Here is a 20,280-nt window from a genome sequence, read left to right as displayed (position 1 = left end):
GAAATATTCAAGTTTAATCTACTTTATGCTTTTTTTGTCGTGGAGATTCAACTTTAAAGCATCTTAAATCTCATTGTACATATGTATAGTGACAATAAAGGCATTCTATTCTATTCTTCTTCCATTTCCATAAATATGTGATGCCAAAGACACATCCATGTCTGAACTGGTTTTGAAATTGCGGCGCTGAATTTAAGCAGAACGTCCAATTACAAAATGATGCACAGCTGCACACTGAATGCTGTTCCATTAGTCCGTTACACCAGTGATAGGAAGGACCCTGGCCTCGCCTCTGGAGGACCCGACTCTGAAGGAAGGATCCTACCAAGGAAGGATCCTTGACTTTGGGATACAGCCTCTGTCTCTCTGGTCAGGCTGGAGACTTCTCCCTGGTTGATATTTAGCAGCCAGTGTGCGTTCAGGAGCCAAATGATATTGAACTGAACCAATTAGGGCACGCTGCTGGTGGCGGTGTGATGGCGAGTGCATGCATTAATGTGTGTGACCACGACATCAAAGCCTCTGGGACACTATGAAGTCAACAGGATCAATATGTAGCCTGCAGCTGCAGAACCCCCCCACACTGTCAATATGTACAAACACTGATGCTCTCCAGCTCCTCACAAACATATCTGCGTGTAAACACACTGCGGCTGTCCTGCCCGCTGATGAAAGGAAATCATTTTAATTGCTTTTGTGCAATTTGTTGTTTTCTTCATTTTAGAGCAAAACAAAAGCAGCCTGATGTTTTGGTGCAGTGTAGGTGTGCCTCAGGATTACAGCGACACGTGGAGAGAAACATTTAAAAATCATTATGTTCACTCGAGTCATTTAATTTCTGTCGCAGTGAGATGAAAACGGTTTTTTATGTCCTCTCTGGAGCATATCAACTTTTTCATGTTTATTTTTCTCTGTGGTTTATCATTTCTTCAGTGGAGAAAAGTTCCTGCAGGTTTTTGCAAAGTGTGGGTTGTGTTTAGTCGTATTTGATGATTTAATAACATATTCATGCTGACGTGCAAAAATCCAAAACATCATTTGACATGAAGGAAAACTAAGATTATCTGATCGTTTGTTTTTTCTCCTGCTGTAATTTTGCCTTCACTGCCAGTGAGAATTATCAGGACACTACAGAACATGATTCTTTACCTGAGCGAGTGTCAGTCAGTCATCCAGGGAAGAGCGGCAATAATCAGAATATCACAAATTAAAGTCGCAGGAAAAACATGGATATTCTTTGAGAATTAAGTGGTACAATTAAATGAAGAACTCTCAGTTTCCAAACAATTTTTTGCTCATTAATTTACCACTGTAATTTCCCTCAAAAATATATGAATTAATAATCTCAAAGGCTGTAGTAATGAGGCGGAGTATAAGGAACAAATGTTGCAGTTGAGGTGGATGGGTCAAACAAACCAGGGCTTTCACCAGGAGACATTAAAAAAAAACACACAATGAACAAAAAAAGACAAAAAATTACGGAATGAAGATGTAAAATGACCAAAAGAGACACAAAATTACCCATAAAAAAGATACAAAACTACAAAAAAGATAATGACCAAAAAACAACTTAAAGAGACGCAAAATTACAAAAAAAAATACATAAAATGACCAAAAAGACACAAAACTACTCAAAAAAGAGACAAAATGACCAAAAAAGATACAAAATTACCAAAAAAAGAGACATGAAATTACCAAAAGGGACACAAAATTACTAAAAAAGACACAAAATGACAAAAACAGCCCTTAACTGAGAGCAGGAGAACAGCATTGGTGTTTCATGTGAAAACAAAAGTAAAGCACGTGATTCAAACATCACTTTACTGATCTATGAATGTCATAATTACTTTTTTCTTGCAAATTTGCAGTTTAAATCTCAGAAAAGATCCAACACTCATAGTTTGCAGACAAGAAGACATTCACTGTGCAGGCTAACTGTCTCGTTAGCTCCATCAAGTTATGACTCAATGAATAAACTACAGTCCAGCTCAGAGTAAAAAGAAATAAGTTCAGTATATTTGTGATGCTTCGAAACATTTGCCTCTTACAAGTTTTGCAGAACACGAACAGAACAGACATCTCAAGATAAAAACTGACAAACATCGGCAACAGTTCCAGTCCCGAGACGACTGTGGTGGATAATTTGTTCCCTCATCTTCCCCTCAGCTGTCTCCTCCTGCGGTTTGATCTCCTGCTCCGACTCAGAACAAACATAACATAAAATGGGTTATCCTGCCGAGAACTAAAGTGATTTACATGGAGTCAGTAGCCTTTAATTAGTTTTAACCATCATAATAGATGGGTTTGATATGGAGTGCAGCTACATGATGTAACCTCTTCTGCCCTCGTTCCTGTTCCTCTGGATAGAACGTAGAACACATCAGAGGGACTGGTGTTCCACAGGTTCTAAAGGTCTGCATATAAACGCCATGCTGTCGTTGAAACGGGAAAAGACCAACACTCCATGTGGAATCTGAACCCACAACCTTCAGACTATAAATAATACTTTGTTACAGTTCCTCAGTTTACCAGTGTCACAAGACAAGCGGAACCTCCTCTGACTGCTAGAACATCTAACAGGAACACTAGAACCTTCTTAAGAACATGTAGAGTCTCCCAAAGAAGCCTCAATGAGCAACGAAACATCCTAAAAAGAAGAAGCCTCAAAGAACACTGGAGCAAGTTAAAGAACCAGTTGAACAACCTTAAAGAACACTAGCACCAGATAAATAAACTAAAAAACAACCTTTAGAACACTAAATGAGACAGAGAACCTAAAAACAGCCTTAAACACTAGAACCAGCTAAAGAACCCGTAGAAGAGCCAAAGGAAAACTGGAACCAGCTAAAGAACTTGTCAAACACAAAAAGAACACTGGAACAAGCAATAGAACTTGTCGAACACCCAAAAAAAGACTGGAACCAGATAAAGAACCCATAGAACAACCAAAAGAACACTGGAACCATCTAAAGAACCAGTAGAACACCTGAGAGAAGACTGGAACCAGCTATAGAACCTGTAGAACAACCTTAAAGAACACTAGAACCAACGAAAGTACCAGTTGAACAGCCTTAAAACCTGTAGAACAGCCTTAAAAACCCTAGAACCAGCCTAAGAACCTGTAGAAGAGCCAAAAGATCACTGGAACCAGCTAAAGAACCTGTTGAACACCTGAAAGAAGACTGGAACCAGTTAAAGAACCTGTAGAGCCACCTTAACCAACACTAAAACCAGATAAAGTACCTAAAAACAGCCTTTAATACTAGAACAAGCTAAAGAACGTGTAGAACAGCGTTAAAGAACCTGTAGAACAGCGTTAAAGAACCTGTAGAACAACCTTCAAGAACACTAGGATCATCTAAAGAACCCGAAAAACAGCCTTAAACCCTAGAATCACCTGAAGAAACTTTAAGCAACCTGAAAGATCACTAGAACCAGCAATTTATGACCCTGCAAAGTGAAACTGATGGTAAAATGACTCTGACCTGCAGTGTTTCTAACGTCCAGCAGGGGGACACTTGACTAGTCCGACTGTATAGAAGTCTATGAGAAGTCAACCCTACTTCTGACTTGATTTATGGCCTCAGAAAAAGTCTTAGTGTATATATATATATATATATATATATATATATATATATATATATATATATATATATATATATATATAATGATATTACCGGTATGATTTATTTTCATTAAATCCCCCCACGAAGATCTGAAATGTGGCTTTAAGACCTTTTAATGCAGAAATGTCACATATTATATCTTTAATTTGCACACAGACAGATTAGAGGTTGAAGGTGTTATCATCCACATAACTTAAATATTTGAATCTTTGCAGCAGGACTGAATGGAAACAGATTCTGACCTCGGGAGGATGCAGGTGCATTTTAACCAAATAATCATGTTGATTCTACAAAATAAAGGTCTGAGAGCTCGGAGTTGTCTGGTCGGGGCCGGGAGGTCTCTCCACAGATCTAGTCAAGGTATTTTAAGTATTCGGAGATAAAAGCCAGAGCGCAGCGATTCCTTTTATTCCCTTCCAGTGTTTGCCTCCCCCTCTGTCAAACATAATTATATAGCAGTCATAGCATCAGTCCCGGGCTTTCACAAACACATTTAAAAGCTGGACTGTATCCATAACTACCACCCAGACTGCCTGTGTCAGGAAATATTTATGTGTGTGTGTGTGTGAGTGAAATAGCTCCTGTCAGGACTGCAGGTCGAGATAAAGGTGAAAAATAATGTGCATGTGAGGGCGCGACGGGGAGATGGGCAGACGGATGCTCAATCAAGAAGACGGACAGCAGAGAGACAGGCAGAGAGAGATAAACAGACAGACAGACAGACAGGCCTCACAGGTCTCACTTTGCATAAAAGCCGCAGGAACACAAGGGTAGTGTTCAAAAAGTTAAAAGAGAAAACCTAATTAATGTTATCTGAGCGTCCCTGTGGAGGAGAGTTGAAATTAAATTAAATTAAATCACTGTCTGCTCTGCGGAGGGAGTGAGAAAGTCCCCAATTACAGCTCCAAGCTTTGTAACCTGACGAACATGTCTCACATTGATACTGCCTCACAGGTGTGTTTGTTCCTATAGCCGCATGTGTGTGTCTCTGTGTGTGTGTGTGTGTGTGTGTGTGTGAATGTTATATAAAACAGAAAGGCGAAGCAGGGAAGAAAATAATCAGTCAGCTTGTCGAGAAAAAAATGTATTTTCTACGTGAAGAAATTGTCATTGCTCACACATAATTATGGAAAAGGAGTGTGTGACTGTAACAGCATGTCGTGTGTGTGTGTGTGTGTGTGTGTGTGTGTGTCTAAAGCTGTGCGTCACGTTGTGAGCTCGTTGCCACCGGTGGGGGTATGATGAGCCAATCTATTCTCATCAGCAGCAGTGATTGCCACGAGTCCAAACCACCTGAAGGCATCGATCAGTGCAGATGACCCATAGTGACCCCCCCCCCCCCCCCCCCACAGAGGTCAGGGTGCTCTGAGAACATTTAGGACGGTATTAAAATGTTCTTCAGAAATGCTCGATTGTATCAGCCTCATACCTCTGACATCAAACTCACTGAAATCATCACAGTCTGTACATGTACAAAAAACAGCTCCACTTCACTGAAACCTGAAGACCTAAGAACCTTAAGAACAGCTTAAGAACAGCCTCAAGGAACCCTAGAACCAGCTAAAACACCTGGAGAAAAACCTTAAAGACCTCTAACAACATAAGAAGCTCCTAAAGAACCTGTAGAAAATCCTCAAAGAACCCTAGAACCAGCTAAAGAACCTGTAGAGCAACCTTAAAGAATCATAGAACCGGCTAAAGGAGCCGATAGAAAGCCCTTAAGAACACTAACAAAATCATAAGCAGCTAAAGGACCTGTAGGACAGCCTTAAAGGGCTCTAGAACCAGCTAAAGAACCTGTGGAACAGCTTTAAAGAACACTAGAACCACCTAAAAAACCTGTAGAGCAACATTAAAGAGCCTTAGAACCAGCTAAAGAACCTGTAAAAAAAGCCCTTAAGAACATCAATAACACTAGAACCACCTAAATAACCTGTTGAACACCCTTAAAGGACTCTAGAAACAACTGAAGAACCTGTAGAATAGCCTTAATGAACACTGGCACCAGCTAAATAACCATTAGAACAACCTAAAGAGCACTAGAACCAGCTAAAGAACCTGTAGAACAGCTTTAAATAACACTATAACGTAAAACGACCTTAAACGCAAGAATCAGCTACAGAATCTGTCGAACAGCCTGAAGGAACCCTAGAACCAGCTTAAGAATCTGTAGAACAGCCAAAATAACATAGTATAGTACAGGAATGTAGTATAAAGCACAAACAGTTTCCATCTTTCACATCAATTATTTAGTTTAAACTGTCTTTACTAACCCTAACTAGGACTTTTTGGCCCTAACCTTAATAAAATTGAAGCATAAATCAAACAATGCTGAGTCATTTTAAAGAAACCTCTTAGTTTTCATCGAGCGGCCTTGAATGGTCTGATAACAACCTGCTGATCTACTGGCAGGTGGAGCAGGTCTCTACTCACCCACTGATGGGACGATAATAACAAAACATTCAATCGTGTGATAACCACATTTCTCTTTCTGTGTTCCTTCATTTTTTTGTGGTTTGTGGAGAAAAAACCCCAACTATTAGAACAACCAGGATGCACACTAAGCCAACAGAATCTAACTCCTGAAGCACACTTCATATGTTTGGTCACAACTAGCATAAGTTGTGGATTGAAATTTGATTAAACTGGATGTGAGATTTAATTTTGAGTTTTAATTTAAACAAGATTTGATGAAGCCTGCGTGACGGGACCTGAGTGGATATTAGACCTGCAGAGAACTCCCCAGCAGACATCTGAATCTTCACATATAATTACATCTTTATTAAATGAACAAAGCTGTGCGTAACTGAAAATGACAAGTAGTGTAAGAAGCGTTTGAAGACACAGCGTTACCTATGTGAGTGTGATACAGGTCTGTGTGAATTAATGAACTTGATGAGACAAAAGCTTTCGGGAGAACACGCTGCCTTCAGGTCAGTCAGCTGAAAAACGGTGGTAATCACAGGAATGTAGAGTCTGTCTCCACAGCAGTAAAACTGCCTCCAGCTGGTTAACGAAAATGCAAAAGTCTGATTCCAGCTGGAAACATGGTGTACTCAAATAAAGCTGAAGTTTAATTAAGTCTTGTACAACAACACCAAGCTGCTGCTGCAGGAACAGACACCTTAACGCCTGCACTTCCACATCAAAGTGTCGCCTGCAAATGCTGCAAACCATTTGATAAAAGATGGAGACACACTTTTCTTTTAGTTTTTTTTTAAAATTTTAGACAGAGTTAACTCTTTGGCTCCACTCAGATGGCTTTGGCAACACATGGCTCCTCTGTCAGGACATTTTAACCACAGTCAGACGATATTATGGTCTGAAATAGATAAGAAAAAGAAGAAAAGAGAAAGAAAAGAGTCTCTGCAGGGAGAGTCAGACCTCAAACTACACTTTATAGAGTAAACTGCTTTTGTCAGAGTTCTCAGAAAATGTAGGTTTGAATTGAAAGACATAAGTTTGGCATTTCCAGCATTATCACACAACTGAATGTGTGTTTATCAGCAGTTATCCAATCCAACAAGTTCTCCAACAGAAATGGCAGAAGAGGTTGTGTGTCAGTACCACAAATTATGGCATGTAGGTTCGTATCGCGGCTCGCGTTTTTTTAGGGCACATACGTACATATCGCGCAACAATGGCGCGTTCTGAAAATAGCACAAACGTAGGGTCCGCGATTGTAAAAAAGGCTGCAGTTTCTATGGATTTATGTTGTCAAACTACTGACCTTAGGTTTAGGGCAAAAAAAACCTCTGGTAAGGCATTATAAAAGACAGTTTAAACAGTGAATAAATTTACATAAATGCCAGAAATTAGGTAGTTACAAGGATCATGTGCCTGCCGCAAGTTACGTTAAAAAACGTAAGTTACGTAAAACCACGTAACTTAAGCTAAAAATAGATTACTTTTGATTTCACATGTGACGCAAACCCCACTAAATCAAATAAAATACTTTTCATAAGTGCAACATTGCATTCTTTAAAGCAGGGGTCTCAAATTACCTGGGGGCCGCAGGAGGCAGTATCTGGGTGATCTATATATATATATATATATATATATAAAATGAACGATGAACCGTTCATTCGGGTCTACTCGGGACAGTTCCGGAGGAAAAGTTACCAGTTAAGTGCGCCGCTGCTGCCGCACATCCTTGTCTTTTACGGCAGAGTCAAACTGAGCCTAATCATAACTGTTATCACATAGTGGTCGTTGAGCGTGAGTACAAGTTATTTGCATCGGTTGATTATTATTATTTGCTGTATAATGTACGTTTTTATGGATCCGGACCGGTCACCATGTTGTTTTATTTTTGTGAAACCTCACCACAGCAAGTCCTGTACCTTGTTCATGTGTGAACCAATTAAAGAGGATAAAAAAGACACAGGCAGACAGTGCAGCACTAAAGAATCAACATTAATTCATTATAACACAAATCTATTTGTGCTGGTAGATTAGTTCTAAATCGCTGCCGTGTCGCTTGCATGCATTGCATCTTTTTTTTTTTTTTGCATTTTTTTTTTTTGCCCGACATTCTAGCCCGGGCGCCTGGTTGATTTTTATAGTCCAAATTCAAAATTTTTCTTTAAATTTTTTTTTTTTGCGCTCAAAGAAAGCAACAGGTTGCTCACCTTCAGCTCCTTCCTTTAAACCATCAACCCTGATATTGTCCCGCCTCGCCCTGTTCTCCATGTTGTCTGCTTTTTCAGAGAGAGTTTGTAGCTTCTTCTCAACTTCCCGGAGCTTGTTTTCAGTGGTAGCTAGCATGTCCTCCGGTGTGGACACTCGGTCCTCAGCTTCATCCAGTCTTTTACTGTTGCCTTCCACCCGGTTTGTCATAGCTTCCAGGGCATTCGTAAATTTGTCCAGCTTCTCCTCTAATAACTTGCTGATGCAAGTAACTAGCTGTGAGGAGTAGCCACTAGCACCTGAGCCGCCAGCTTGCGCCTCGATGTTCGGTCGGCCCCTTGTTGGTCTTTGAGATTTACTCGGAATTTCGGGCGGAATCGAGCCACTTTCCTTGCTTGACATTGTTAGGAAGCTTAGCGCAGTGAGCAAGATATAAAAAAAGCGAGTCAGTGGGTAAAATTTAAATTCTCAGCTCAGTGACGTCAAACCGGAAATCGGATATGGACTTCCGTACTTTTACGTACTGTTCTTTAAGGCTGTTCTACAGGTTCTGTAGCTGGATCTCATGTTCTTTAAGGCTGTTCTACAGGTTATTCAGCTGCTTCTAGTATTCATTAAGGTTGTCTACAGGTTCTGTAGCTGGTTCCAGGGTTCTCTCAATTTTTTGGTTTGGAAGAGAGTTATTGATGTTTACTTATATTTTGAGACTGTCCTCTCCCATAATATGTGTAATATAATAACATGCATGTTCCCTTTGACGGCATCGCTTTCTATATTTTGTTGCAAAGTTTATTATTGACAAGATGGATTGATTTAAGGAAAAAACAAACAAACCTCACACCTTAGTCAGAATGTATCCTGTATGCATTAACATGAGCCAAAAATGATGGAAACAGAACAATTAAAAGGCAGAACGGTCCGTGGTGAGGCCCAGGGGTTAATGCAGAGTGTTCTCATCCAGCTGAGAGCTCGTTCACATCAAACCGCTTCATAATGATGCAACATCACCAAGGCTGCACATTTAACACCAGGTGAGACATGAAGCCGTGCTGAGGCGAGAGCACAAACAGAGAGATTAATCAAGAAATGAGCGGATATGAATAAGAGTGGGAGATAAGATATTATTATATATAGCTGACATTTTAAACATGCATTAATGACATTTATTCTCCCATATGTTGAAATGAATCATTTAATGACAAAATAAAACTTTAAATTAAAACAATTGTGTTCTTTAAGTCTGTTCTATGGGTTCTTTAGCTGGCTCTAGGGTTTTTCAAGGCTGTTCTTTAGGTTCTTTAGCTGGTCTGCAGGTTTTTTAGGTGTTTTGAGTTTTCATTAAGGTTTTTCTTCAGGTCATTTTGCGGGTTCTAGTGTTCTTTAGGTTGTTTTACAAGTTTTCTTGGTGCTTCTATTGTTCATTAAGGTTGTTCTACAGCTTCGTTAGCTGGTTCTAGTGTTCTTTAAGGCTGTTCTTTAGGTGGTTCTAGTGTTTTTTAGGCTGTTCTGCAGGTTCTTTAGGTGTTTCGAGTTTTCATTAAGGTTTTTCTACAGGTCATTTTGCGGGTTCTAGTGTTCTTTAGGTTGTTTTACAAGTTTTCTAGGTGCTTCTATTGTTCATTAAGGTTGTTCTACAGCTTCGTTAGCTGGTTCTAGTGTTCTTTAGGTTGTTTTACAAGTTTTCTAGGTGCTTCTATTGTTCATTAAGGTTCTACAGCTTTGTTAGCTGGTTCTAGTGTTCTTTAAGGCTGTTCTAAAAGTTCTTTAGCTGGTTCTAGTGTTCCTCAGGCTGTTCGACAGGTTCTTTAGGTGCTTCTAGTGTTCATTAAGGTTCTACAGCTTCGTTAGCTGGTTCTAGTGTTCTTTAAGGCTGTTCTAAAGGTTATTTAGCTGCTTCTAGTGTTCCTCAGGCTGTTCAACAAGTTCTTTAGGTGCTTCTAGTGTTCATTAAGGTTGTTCTTTAGCTAATTTTGCAAGTTCTAGTGTTCTTTAAGGCTATTCTACAGGTTCCTTAGGTGCTTCTAGTGTTCATTAAGGCTGTTCTTTAGTTGGTTCTAGTGTTCTTTAGGCTGTTCTACAGGTTTTCAAGATGGTTGTAGTTTTTTTTAAGGTAGTTCAAAGAAGATTTTTTATTATTTTCTTTTCTTTTTCTTTCACCAACATCTTTCCTGAGCATGACGACCAAATATTAATTAATCCATCAAATGTTTGTTTACATAATCCTACAATGCAGCTGGCAGCTCCAGCGTGGTGCTGGCGATGCTCATTTTATAGCCATATTTATTCATATTACAGGCAAACATATTCCTTTCTTTATGAAATGTTGACTTCAATGGCAGCAGTGTGTGTTTATTTAGCGTGATGAGCACATGACCTTCCCTTTATTAATGAGTCCATGAAGACACGGACACGCCCGCTTGCTGTGATTCTCATTCTGTTTGGCAGTTTAAACTTTCCCCACAGAGTCCTCCTCTCACCACCGTGGCTGTGGTTCACTTCATTCCACAGCACCGTAATTGTCCCCTCCTAATGTCGTCCAATCACTCTATCACCAATGTATCCACTGACTTCACCTTGTTAATCAGCGTTAATAATAATTGCCTTTTCTAGTGCTCGCTGTAATTGAATTAGAGCCAGGAGAGCAAGGTAGCAGAGGTCAGGAAGTTCAGGTTCGTTGTGGGCCAAAGACAAAGACGAGAGGAGAGGAGAGCAATCTCAGAGATGAAGGCTGAATCAGGGAACGTCATGACGGACTGATCCCGGAGCTGCTCTTCGTGTTTTGAAGCTGATTTCCCAGCAGACTGCATCTGGTTCAGGTTGTCACACTTTATCTTCCTAATTTTCGCACACAGGAACAAAACACATTGTGCTTCATCTCTTCTTATTCACATAGCAGAATAATATTCAGTTCCTTTTTCTAAATGAGACGCAGTGATGTGTCTTTGTATTCCTGTGATGTGAGGATTATGTTTTACTTCTTCAAGGCTGTTCTACCAGGTCTTTTGGTTCTTCTAGTGTTCATTAAGGTTTTTCTACAGGTTATTTTGCGGGTTCTAGTTTTCTTTAGTTTGTTCTACTGGTTTGTTAGCTGGTTGAAGTGTTCTTTAAGGCTGTTTTTTAAGGAAATTTTGCAGTTTCTAGTGTTCTTTAGGCTGTTCTACAGGTTTTCAAGATGGAACAAAACACAGTTTGCTTCATGACTACTTATTCACATATCAGAATAATATTCAGTTCCTTTTTAAATGAGACGCAGTGATGTGTCTTGGTTATCCTGTGATGTGTGGACGAGTGTTTAACGTCTTAAACCCTACACTGGAACCAGCCGAGGCTCTGCTGCGGGCTCTTCATGAACCAGAGGGTTTTTTTTAGTGTAGCATGAATTAAACTGATCATGCAGCAGTAAAAACAATGTGAATTCAAAGACTGCATGGACCAAGTCTTCACTACATATTTAAGGATCCTTGATAAACAGTTAATATAACCTCCAGGTGACTCTCTGCTGATGTTCACACCTCGACCACACTGACAGCGTTTATCTGACAGGAACATCTCAGCGTGGCTTGATCATCATGGAAACCAAAGTTACACAGAAAAACAGAAGTTCACTTCAGAGCACAGAGTGAAAATCACCTTTAAATGACAAGTTTAACAAGGACAGAGACGCAAATAATGGAAAATATAGGTAAAATCATACAAATGAGTTATAATTCTTCAGATTATTTTTTTCTGTAACAGGCATCCACACTGTAAACCCGAATAAGTAAGCAGAACTCAAAAAAAGTGAGGCAATCAGTTGCCACAATTTTTTTGAGTTCATTAACTCAAACGTTTGAGTAAATCAGAGCTCAAATATTTGGAGTTTATGTTAAATATACTTTTGAATTTTACTTCAATTAAATTTATCAATTAAGCCAACTCAAACATTTTCAGTTTCTGCTACTCAGAATATTCATTCATCTTTCTCATTGCAATAACTAAAGAGAACTTAATCATTTCAAGTATGAAAACTCAGGATTTTATGTTCAATAAACTTAATATTTATTAGTTGCTTCTTTCAATCTTTTAATTACACATTACTCAAAAACATAGACTTGTTAAAACTCAAAATAATTTATCCCAAACTTAAAATATTTGTGGCAACTGATTGCCTTAATAATAATAAGTATTCTTGACTTAAAATTCAGACAAAAAAATCATCAAATTATAAGTCAATATTTGTTCTATTTAGAAAATATACAAAATATGAAATAAAAAAACAAATAAATAAAATAACAATTAACAAGTCTACTTCAGACAGTGATGGGGACCCTATGCCCTGCATGTTTTAGATATTTTCCTCTTCCAGCACACCTGATTCAAATGATCCGTTTGTTAACATGCTCTGCAGCCTGAGAACAAACCATTCATTTGAAATCAGGTGTGTTGGAAGAGGGAAATATCTAAAACATGCAGGGCAAGATGTTCCCAGGACCAGGGTTGGGAAACACTGCTTTAAGATGAACCATGTAATAGAAAATATTAAAACTCCAGCTAAAAATACATTAAGAAAATATCTTTGTCGCAAATAGCTTATAAACTGTTAATACAACATTACCAGGAGTCCATCAGTCCTTTTTGGATCTTGACTTACACTTATAACAACAGTTCATTTTTGAGAGTCTGCAGCTTGGGTGATAATTTAGAGTCATCAAGACCAAGTAAGATTTTCTGTGTGAACTCAAACGTGTTGGTCAGTCCCTTGGGATAGCTGAGATGTAGTGCGTAGATTAGGCCGAACACTACCAGGAAGGCATCAGCAAGCCTGGGGAGATCGACGATCACCTCACCCTCTAAGATGACAGAGATTTGCAGCGGCTGGTAGTGAACAGGACTAGTGACATCATCACTGACGGTTGTAAGGACGACGACTGGTGCACCCCCCAGGTCTGGCTCATCCAGTTCATCCTTAAAAAAATGAAAGGGAGATCATATATTATTCACATTTACTGAACCTATGGCTGCGGCAATTTTGATTAGTTGATTGTCATATAAGTCACAATAAATACACAAGTCTGAAAAACTCCTGTTTATTCTGCTGCTTTGTGCTCTCGTTTGCTGAGAAAGTGACAGTGTGGACATCATGCAATTCCTAAGAAGATTAAAACAGTGTAAATGCAGTGACAAGTTTACTAATCAAACCCAATGCCAAACAATCTTGACTAACTACTAGTTACAATTGTGGAATTCAAAAGCTTATTTGAAGCATTAAACTCCCAACATTACACAAAGACTTTAACTGTGAAATGTATAATCACCTGTGTATCATGGACTTTGAAAATGGCAGCCAACGCACCGCAGTCTTTCCAGTTTTGGAAGCTTTCTGTGTCAATAAAGCCATCAAACGAGGAGTGTGGCGATCAAGCTGGACGTAGAAAGTGTTAGGAAGGTTCTGGTTCATTATGTGTTGGAACTCTGCATACACCTGCATCGAGGAAAGGACAGTACAGTAACAGCAATTATTAATTTGCTGATGAATGAAATTAGGCAACACTACACACAATGTGACATACAAGATAAAAACAGATGTAAGAGGTGATCCACATTACCTCAGATTGCATATGAAGAGCAGGCCAGAGGTCCAGTAGCTCCTTCACCGGTGGGCAGGACATCACAATAGTGTCTGAAATGTGCACATGCAATCATCATGGAGGCATGGGAGTGGGCTAATTTTTGAAAAGTGGCTGTGTTGCAGTCTGCAGTGTTTAAATAAATATGTTCGAGTGGTAAAAGAAACTGAACAACTTACAGTGCCAAGCCATGTTTGCTGCAACAACCTGCAAACAAACAGAAAAAATATTATTTTACAGGACATGAAATTTAAACCTCCATCAGAACTATCGAAAACTGCACTCATATTCCTCATACTAAAAGAGAACAACAAAATACACCAACATTGGTTAAAAAAAAAATAGACATGTAAGATGCCTGTTAGTCTATCAAATTTGCAACATTTTACATAGCATTACACAAATAAGTCAAAGTTAGGTAAAGTTGGGGTGGTAGCATTCATAAATTCTTATCCTAGCAATTACAAAAAAATAAATACAGTTTCTTTAACCAGCTAATATAACTCGCAGAAAATAACTATCAGCTAGCCTTACGTTAGGGCGTTAGGTAAGTCCGATTTAGAGATTTCAAGTAGGATATTTCAAAAATGGGCAAGTTAAAGCATGTGTCACTTAAACTATTAAGAAATTAAGTCCCCATCTACATGTGTGATGTACATATTTTTGACTGTACACATTTATCTGATTTATTTCAACAATCACAACCCTGCGTCACGTATCAGCTCTGCCACAGTGAGGGACTTGTTTTAACCATTTTAAAACATATAGGAGTCGTTTTCAACACAGTTTCATGTAGTTTTTACATATTGGAGGGTCATGTAGCAGCGCCAAGTGCCACAAAAATACTCCAGCACACATAAACTTGAGGAGCCACGTGGCTCACGCGGGCAGTGGGGCTGCCCTTCAACATGTACAAACTACATTGAACTGTGTTGAAAACGAGTCCAATATGTTTTAAAATTAGTGAATCAAGTCTCTTACTGTAGCAGAGCTGACATGTGACACAGGATTGCAATCATGTTAGTGTTTGAATGTTAAAATAAATCAAATAAATGTGCAGTTAAAACGATTTAAATGCACAATACACTGTAAAAGGGGGCATATTTTGCTAATAGTTTAAGTGACATGTTTTAACTTGCCCATTTTCGAAATTTCCTACTTGAAATCTCCTCAAAATCTCCACAGCTGGCACGCAGCAACTCGCTGCACTGACAGACTGGTGTAGCTGGTAAATCAACATCATGTCGCGCCGCTTAGCATGCTACGCAGCCCTAGCATTTAGCACAAGTGGTGCTAGAGTTAGCTTCTGCTTTCACTCACACAGCTCCAACACAGACTTCGAGATTTCATTACGAGCACACTTACTTTCCACTACTGCACGTTGGGCATCACATTTTTTTTACGAATACATTCGCCTAGCCATGTAGCTTATACAGCTAACTGGTGGGATGACTTTGCATGTTAGCTTGCTAACCTAACGGTCGACCGTTTTTAAATGTTGAGGTGATTTACTTTTTCCGTTTTAAAAACACATTGAACCTCCTGAAACAAACATTCAAGCAAGTTTTATGTTGACTACTTACATTCACAACTGAAAGGTGAAGAACTCCCCGTTAACGTACTCCGGTCATTAGTCTCCCGCTCTTCTCCTCGGCTCCGGTCTGCTGGCTGAACAGGAAGTGCACGCAAATACTACAAAATAAAATATGTGGGCACTTCCGTTTTTTTTGTAGCTGTAATTTATATTAACTAGCCAACCTTGTAGCATAAAAAAAAATATATTTTTTAAATAAACCTGTACATATGCGCGTGTGTGTGTCGGGGTGATAATTCATACATACACACTCACAGTATATTAGCTGTATAATAACAATACAAATCTATTGACTTATTCTTAATTTTATTTATTTGTTCTTTCAAAATAAGATATAAATTCATGTTTAATCCACATAGTTTTAAGTAACCTTGGGTTAATTACTTTAAGTCTCAGTTACATAAAATGCAAAGAAGTTAATATTAATCAAAAATTACAAGTTTGATAAACTCAGAAAGGAGGAAATAGTTACTGGCACTCAATGTTTTTAAGTAAGTACAACTTTTTAGAACATTTTAAGTTTACATTACTTATTCCAATTAATTATTTTGAACATTCGGGTTTACAGTGCAATGTATTTAATTGAATGTGTGTGTGAACGGGTGAATGAGCGTAGTCTGTAGTGTAAAGCAAAGCAACTAGAAAAGCGATATATAAGTGCAGGTCCATTTACAGTGGTGGGCCGTCAGGGCCAGCAAGGCCTTCTCTGCTACATAACCAGAAATCATGATCATAATTATGATAAAGGTTAATTACTTTTTTTATTTTCTTTCCCTAAATATCTAAAAGTATTCATATTCTCTTCATGTCATATTATGCTCCTTCCAGTGCTGTTGTTTTTAGGTTAGAGTTTTTATCCAATCAGAATTCAGCTATCTTATGTTGCCAGGCTGTATGAAATCTGCCCGGGCCTTCAGAATCAACAATGCAGGCGTCTGTGCACTGTGAGTGAACGGGCAAATACAGTTGATAGATAGTTGCGATAGCCAATCAGATCACGAGTTGTGTCAGTAAGGCCCTCCAGCTGGCCTCACGTTGAACGTGACATTTACGCGTCCTGTGATTGGATATGGATACTTACTAGTTTGAGCCACGGCAGTGCTATGCAGATCAACAGAGTCACACCCGGCCGGGACTGTTAACGGTATGTAAATAATCTGGCGCATTGGCGCAGCTGTGTGGTTGTACTCAAAGCAACAGGTCACAGAAAGTCGTGATACGTCACGTTTTGACATGAAAAAGTTTTTTCACAAAGAGACTTGTTTATTGTGTTGCTGTCGCCAAAGTATGGCCGTCTTGTTAGTGCCTTTCTGATATTAAACTGCGATTTTGCAATTTATTGTACAATCTTGTTAAAGTTTGCATATTCTTTGTGAACTCATTTAATAAAACTTTTTGGAAAGATAATTTTAAAGACCCTTTTATTTTTAAGTTTTGACAGTAGCATACCAGATATGTTTTAATTGCTGATGCGCCGGATAATAGCCCATTTTGTACACAACTGAGGTGATGCAATGTGTGTAGTGGTGCTTAAGTATGTTTCTAACTACTCTCCAGTCCTGGTGTTATAAATGCTGGCATAATGAATGGTATTTATTGACTAAGTTGGACATCACTAAAGGCCTAAGTGTGAAATGCACCGCCCGCCACTGTCCATTTGCCATTAACATTTTTGTTCTTTAGGTAATTTTGCGGGTTCTAGTGTTCTTTAGGCTGTTCTACAGGTTTTCAAGATAGAACAAAACACAGTTTGCTTCATGACTACTTATTCACATATCAGAATAATATTCAGTTCCTTTTTAAATGAGACGCAGTGATGTGTCTTGGTTATCCTGTGATGTGTGGACGAGTGTTTAACGTCTTAAACCCTACACTGGAACCAGCTGAGGCTCTGCTGCGGGCTGCAGGCAGTGTGAGCACAAAGCTTCTGTACAGCACGCTGAATTATAATGAACACGATGGTTGTGCCAGTTGGTGCTTTAAGTGCAGCTGGTTATTAAGCCAACAACACGTGTTATTGTGTGTGTGTGAACATTGAGCAAACACTCTGATACTGATCAATAAAACACAGGAAACGGCTGATTCACACTCATGCAGAGAACATACTGATGCAGTTATTTTCTACTCAGGGAGGGGCAGAAATCACACATCCTGCCCTGTTTGTCCCCAAAATGAATCACTAAGGTAGCAGATAATATGAGCGATATGGGACTCCACTTGAAGACATTAGTGCTGAGGAGACCTGATTTAGGTCTATGTTCACACTGCAGGTCTTCAACCCGCTCTCACCAATATACTGCAAATAACTTTACTCTTTCACATTACACGCAATGCAGACGGCAAACTGTTTGGTTGTATTTGTGCTTTGTCAGCACTTCTCTGAGGTTAGGGCCAAACAGTTCCTGATTAGGCTCCAAAAAGAATTTTAAGTTTAAACAGGAAATAAATGATGTAAATGCTTGAAGTGAATAAGTTAGGAGTATGACGATACAACTGGAAGACATAGTTCAGCAAATCACAATTACTACTACTAGTATTATTGCAGTGTTTTTGCAGTATTGTTGCAGTGTTATTGGAGTGTCATTGCAGTATTATTGCAGTGTTATTGGAGTGTCATTGCAGTATTATCCCAGTGTTATTGGAGTGTTATTGCAGCCTTATTGTAGTATTATTACAGTGTTATTGTAGTATAACAGTGGCTTGATTGCAGTATTATTGCAGTATGACTGCAGTCCTATTGCAGAATTATTGTAATATTATTACATTGTTATTGCAGTATAACAGTGGCTGTATTGCAGTTTGATTGCAGTATTAGTGTAGTATTATTACAGTGTTATTGCAGTATTATTGCAGTTTCATTGCGTATTACTGCAGTCCTATTGCAGTCTTATTGCAGTATTATTGTAGTATTATAACAGTGGTATTGCAGTATACCAGTGGTTGTATTGCAGTATTGTTGCTGTTTTATTACAGTTTGATTTTAGTATTAGTGAAGTATTATTACAGTGTTATTGCAGTATTATTGCAGTCTTATTGCAGTATTACTGCAGTCCTATTGCAGTATGATTGTAGTATTATTACAGTGTAATTGCAGTATAACAGTGGCTGTATTGCAGTATTGTTGCAGTATTACTGCAGTATTATTGTAGTATTATTACAGTGTTATTGGAGTGTCATTGCAGTATTATTGCAGTGTTATTGCAGTATTATTGTAGTATTATTACAGTGTTATTGGAGTGTCATTGCTGTATTATTGTAGTATTATTGTACTATTATTACAGTGTTATAGCAGTATAACAGTGGCTGCAAAAGAACAATAATTTGAGATTTTCAAACGTCTACTTCTCTGGCATAATTTCACCGAGAGACTCCATTTAAACTTTAAACAGTAGACACAAGTCTTGTGTATCGGTGTATTAATCCACGTTTCGATAGGACATATAGTTTTTTATCAATCCCTGTTCAATGACCACAATCATTTTTGGAGAAATTCTGAGATTATAATGGGTGTGTATTGCATGGAATGATCGTGTCAGAGTGTGTGACATCATCACCAGAGTGTAGAGGGAGAGAAAAAAAATGTCAAAAAATGAATTTGAGAACTGCGCTCCAGGCCGCAAATTCCACTCTACAGAAATAATTTATACATAGAAACGTAGGAAAATTTGTCTTCTCAAAGTTATAGTTTGGGCGTAGGACGCACAGATGCGCCACCAACACGCACCAACAGCCCCCTTTTTCTTCACAAAAAACATATGTAGCTGTTGAGGAAGAACTCAGGACACTCAAAGTGAAGTCGGATCAATGATAGGTATTATGGTTTAGCCAAAAATGCTTTCTGTTCAAAGACGGAAATTCCAGTCTGTCCACCTCTGGCTGCCCTCACCATGGTGGAAGATTCCACAGCTGTTCATTTCCGTTGGTTGCTCTGCTCTGATTGGTGACTCCAAAGCCTTTCATCCTTTCATCCATCTCTCACAGAAAGAGAGAACCAGACACACACACACACACACACACACACACACACACACACACACACATGCGCGCACAAGCGCGCACACTCCTCCAGATACATGTTTCATACACACACACACACACACACACAAATTTTGAGGTTAAAGGGCATAGGTTGCTGTATAAATAAATACTTGAAGAGGAATGCTTGTTGTAGGTGTGCTCCTTGTATATTATATAGTATTATAACATACTAGTATTAATTGTTATAAATCTCTGAAGAATCTCATCATAGTGTACACACACCGGCAGTAGCCCCCGTGGCCCTTTAAGCATTTTCCCAGAGGAAATTTTCTAGTTGCAGTATTACTATAGTATTATTGTAGTGTTATTGCAGTATAACAGTGGCTGTATTGCAGTAGTATTGCAATGTCATTGCTGTAATAATACAGTGTTATTGCAGTATTATTGCAGTTAACAGTTGCTGTATATATTAGAAGAAGAACCATGAAGAGTGTGCATTTATGATGATGTCTTTAGCCTGCGGGGAGGATTATAGCAATTAACAGACTTCCTGTAACACAAACTGTCACAAAATATGAATCTCATCAGGGGGAAGTGATTTGTCACATAATGTCCTCCCGGTACACTTCAGTGAAAGTGAGACAGTTGTTGTATGAACAGAAGAAAAGAGTGATGAGGTGTTCCTGAGCTGCTGCTCTGTTACACACAGAATAAAACCTAAATGGTTGGATTTATACTGAAATATGAAGTTATGGGAAACTACGAAGCTGTTCAGAAATGTGACTTCATGTCGGCTGCATGCAATAAGAGCTGTGATTATACCTGCACAGAAATGTTTCATTGTCAC

This window comes from Centropristis striata, chromosome 19 (genome assembly GCF_030273125.1).
Source record: "Centropristis striata isolate RG_2023a ecotype Rhode Island chromosome 19, C.striata_1.0, whole genome shotgun sequence".
NCBI lineage: Eukaryota > Metazoa > Chordata > Actinopteri > Perciformes > Serranidae > Centropristis > Centropristis striata.
The sequence above is the reverse complement of the archived record's forward strand: the minus strand, read 5'-3'. Positions refer to the sequence as shown.